The 5,087-nt window shown below is 33.5% G+C and overlaps 1 long non-coding RNA gene across 1 annotated transcript; it reads left to right on the top strand.

The window, feature by feature from the left end:
- Positions 1–1,628: 1,628 nt before the first annotated feature.
- On the top strand, positions 1,629–3,860 carry LOC146938500 (uncharacterized). Its single transcript, XR_015033386.1, has 3 exons — positions 1,629–1,873; positions 2,155–2,226; positions 3,602–3,860. It is a non-coding gene; the product is annotated as an uncharacterized LOC146938500 (long non-coding RNA).
- Positions 3,861–5,087: the final 1,227 nt, after the last annotated feature.

Below are 5,087 nucleotides of genomic sequence, written 5' to 3'. Positions count from 1 at the left end.
GGACGTGAGGAACGGTAAGATTCCTTAGGTGATTTCAATGGTGTTTTTGTGGTTAAAGTCTAGGTTATGAGTTCCGAATGTTGGTAATGTATGTAGAAAGATACTAGAGAAGGCTCATCATTCTTGTTATAGCATTAACCAATGTTCTAAATGAAGATGGATGTAAAAGATTTTGCCTCTTTAGTGCTTGATGTGCATAAGTAAAGGTTGGACATCAAAAGCTTGTAAGTTTACTTCAGCTTGTTGAAATGTGTGAATTAAAGTGGGAATGTATTGCTATGAATTTCATTACAGGTTTACCAATAACTCAAAGGGTTATGACTCGTTGTGGGCGATTATAGACCAGTTAACAAAGTTTTCACATTTCTTATTTGTGAATAATATTATAATATTGCACCTCAGTCTTCTAGGATTTATTTTGGATGATATTGTCACCTTGCATGATATATTGTTGTCGATTATCTCTGATCGTAAAGCTCAATTTACCGTTCAGCGTTGGAGGTCCTTATGATATAGATATGTGACTCATTTGAATGTGAGAACAACCTTCATTCTAGGAATGATGGAAAATTTGGGAAAAAATATAGGGATCCTAGAGGATGTGCTTCGTACATTTGTTCTTGAACTTTGAATAATTTAGGATCGATATTTGTCTATGATGGAATTTGGATATAACAATAGTTACCAATCTAGTATTAAGATGTTAACCTTAGAGGATATGTATTGTAGGTAGTGTGACCCCTTACATAGGATGGTTAGAAGCTTGAGAAAATTGATTCAAGATGTCATTTTAAAGGTTAAATTGATCCTAAGATCATTAAGTAATAGCTTAGAGTAGGTAAAAAACTTATGTTGATAAGAGGTGTTGCCTTTCAAAGTTCACAATTGGAGAACATTTATCTTACAAGTATCACTAGTGAAATGAGTTTGTAGTGTAGTATAATGGCAAATACAAGTCCAAGGTACATTGGGACGTTTAAGATTTTGAAGAGAGTCGGACATGTAGTTTATCGTTTGGCACTTCCATTGGATAATTCATGTAGTCTTTCAAATAGCTATGTTTCGGAAGTACCTTTATAACCATTCTCATGTGATTAGTCATGAAGATGTGCAATTGGATAAGAATTTGTCATACACCGAACATCCGGTAGCTATAGTAGATAAGGAAGTGAGACGTTTACGCTCAAAAGATATTGTTTCGGTGAATGTTCTTTGGAAAGGACCGTCCGGCGAAAAAAAAAACCACTTGGGAACCTGAAGAAGTAATGTGTGAAAAGTACCCACATTTATTTAAAAATCCAAGTTAGTGGTATTTATGTGATGATCAAAATTCGAGGACGAATTTTCTTAAGGGGGGAAGATTGAAACACACTGTTTCATTATATAAGGAAAAGAAAAGAAATAAATAAGTAGTAGTAATAATAATAATAATAATAATAATAATAATAATTATTATTATTATTATTATTATTATTATTATTATTATTATTATTATTATTATTATTATTATTATTATTATATATATGGTAACACAACACACACGTGAGGGAAAGGAAAAAAATAAATAAATAAATAGTTAAATAATAATGATACTAAAAACAGAACATGGTGGAACCTTCTACAAAACACACTCCCTCATATTCATTTCTTTCCCATCGTAATCCTCCCTGTTCCTCATTTTCTTCACTTCTTCCTTTTGCAATTTTTTTTTCAAATCATGAAATCTATTCCACAAATCAAGCACCCATAAGCAAAGCTATACATCTAAGTTAAGCTATTTCATAATACAAGTGAGGTTTGGAAGAATTTTAAGGTTAGGGTTTGAGCTTTGGTGAAGAAGAGGAGTACCCACTCTTAGTAATTGCTCATTGAGGTATATTTATCAACATACATTTCAATTAATACATAGTTAGACATGATTATTGAGTTAGAAATTAATTTTAGAGGGTTGATTATATATAACTCAACATATGAAAGTGATACATACTTTAATTTGATTTGAATGGTTCTATATAATTTCAGCAAAGTAGGCATATGTTATCAATAATGCTATAATATACATATACATAGTCAACTTGCATTTCATGGTCATTTAGTGCTACTACAGTTTTGGAATGAGTTTCTAATTTATGAGAAAATATTTTTGATGCTCAGATACGATACCGGACGCTTCACATGCTTCTCCTGGGGTGATTGGAGAGCACACTTAGTGGATTCGTCATAACTGTGAGTTGATGACGATCATTATCATATATTTTGATTATTGCTATCATTGGTATTTTGCTTATTTATATATAAGTATTTATTTAAACGGGGAAGCACAACCTTTGAATATTTTTCTCGTCATCGATATTAATATATACTCATCAAATTAGGCTACTTATGATTTATAAGTTATTAAATTTGAAATTGAGGTTTGGTTGCATATATTATGACATGAGTTTTGAGATATGGAGAAATACGGTTTTGAGATATATGTTTTTGGGAATTTTCGATATTAATATATACTCACTTTGATGCTACTTATGATTGATAAAGTTTTGGAGTTAAAATGGAGATTTGATTGCATATATTTTGTGCACTAGTTTTGATATGTTCCTAAAAAATTAGTTTTGACTAGTTTTGATATGTTCTAAAGCATGGTTTGGAATTTTGTTTTTTCGAAGATTTTGGTATTAATATGTACTCGATGTGGATTTCATTTGGATTACTTATGACTACAAGTGGTAGATTTTCAATTGAGTTTTGATGGTACATATTTTGATCCGATATGTTGAAAAATATGGTTTGTGAGACGTTTTGAGAATTTGTTTTGAAAATTATGGTTTTAGTGACGACGACCTAGGTGCACCTAGTATGTGATTTCAATTAGGTAGTGTTACCCCATTAGATGGAGCCGCCCCTATGGATAGGCCGCCATTAGGAGGAGAGGGCTATCAATGAGAGGCAAACTACCTAATTGAAAATGTTTTACTCTTGTTTTGAGTCCAGAGAAAAGAGCTATCCGTTAGATGGAACCGCCCCTATGGAAAGGCCACCATTAGGAGGAGAGGGCTATCAACGAGATGGAGCTAGTTCTCGATTCACCCATTTTGATTATTTTTATTAAATTGAGTTGGCTATACTTTAAAAACATTTTGTTTTGAGTCGAGAGAAAAGAGTTATCCATTAGATGGAGCCGCCCCTATGGAAAGGCCACCATTAGGAGGAGAGGGCTATCAACGAGATGGAGCTAGTTCTCGATTCACCCATTTTGATTGTTTTACGAAATGGAGTTTTCAATATATTTTTAAAGGCTTTACCTTGATTTTCGTCAATATATTTTTAAAGGCTTGTAATGTTATTTTCACCTCTTTACGATATTGGATTTTCGTTGAAGTATACTTATTTGATTGGAAATATTTAAAATGTGTGAATTTTCATGCGTATAAACGGTTGCATATTATTATAATTTTATACGGTTACGAGCTTTGTAAATTAAAATTATATTTGAGAAAATTAATTAATCGTGCCCTTGTGTGTTTCCCTTCTAGTTGGTAGTGGTTGTTGTCTCTCACTAAGTCCTCGTGACTTACTCTTTTATTTTCTATTTTTTTTCCAGATTCCTAAGCAGCTAAGTAGAAAGCTGCTAGCAGATTCAAAGTTTTTGCAGTGTCACTTTTGGTAGGCCCTCTTGGTTGGCTTCTCTTTCTATATTTATATTTCAGTGTCCATTGATGTATCTGTTTCTATTTGGTAGTCTAGGATGTGATATTCTGAGTTGTACAAGTATGAGAAAAATGTTATTTGAGATACTGGATGATGAAACAAGTTTTTAAAACAGGATTCATATCTTGGAAATGTTAAATTTACAAGGGAAACTATATCGAAATTTTAGTAAATATTTTTGTTGAAGTGAAAACCAAAATTGGAATTGTTTTTATTTTATAGTTTGTCAAGTTGAATCAATAGGTTTGCCGAGCTAGAATGTTCTAGTTTGTGCGCCGGTCATGATTAGTATTTTGGGTCGTGACAGGAGTGAACCTCGAAATGAACAGTGAAGCAATTATTAAGATGATATATATTAAATTAATAAATTCAATGATATTTCCGTAATAAAAGCATATTATATATTCAACGAAAAGAATATGTATGAGAAGGATATGACGTCACTAATTTTACGTCTTTTTAAAAAGTAAATCATGGAAAGGAGAATGTAACACCCATACTAGACGTATCTAGAAAGTCTAGTGTGTGTGTTAGTTTAGTATTGGATACATTAAAAAATTTACAACATAAAAACTTCGGATGAATATCGTACACAACAAATGCATCCTTGAATATCCATAACATGCTGCAGCTGGTACGAACGAACACTTGCTGAAACATCCATCCGGTCACTAGCTAGCTAATCCATCCTGCTATCTGAAACAAATAAGGATTGGGATGAGACATAATGTCTCAGTGAGTTCCACCTAATCCTAGGCTATAGGCAACCACGGGGGAAACCTACGCTCACCACATGTCTACAATACAACCTGCCGGTTGATTATACGTATGTGGGGACTTGCTTTCTTAGACGGTCGTGCATACTAGGGCCGTCATATATTCTTAACTTGTTATAGGCTTCTCTTCTATACGTGTCATGACGGTCAAGGGGAAACTAAAACCGCATTGCCAGAATACACTCTATGCATCAAGGCTCTCATATACCTCTATCATGACACGATTCTAAACCGGACGATTAGGGGAAACCTACGATCGTCATCGGCATATCTTTCTATACTTGCTTCTACTTGCTTAATATGTTGTAACTACAACATATCATCTCTTATCACAAAGTGATTCTTGCTATCTTACTACTTCTTGACGAACTACGCCAAGTCTCTACTTGTTCTTGACGATCTACGTCAAGGCTCTATGACATAGCCTATAAATGTATGAACAATATGCATAGTCAGCTTCATTGATTATGTTAGCGTGTAACAAACAACATTATCTGAGTTCATTTTATGGATTAGTCCCGAGTGGAGTAACCCTGGAAGTTAATCTCTTACTACCAGTGAAGTGCTTAGCAAGAGCGCACCGAACTCCCTTAGTGACGTGTG

This window comes from Medicago sativa, chromosome 3 (genome assembly GCF_051527215.1).
Source record: "Medicago sativa cultivar Bolivia chromosome 3, Bolivia_mono, whole genome shotgun sequence".
Taxonomy (NCBI): Eukaryota; Viridiplantae; Streptophyta; class Magnoliopsida; order Fabales; family Fabaceae; genus Medicago; species Medicago sativa.
The sequence above is the reverse complement of the archived record's forward strand: the minus strand, read 5'-3'. Positions and strand labels throughout refer to the sequence as shown.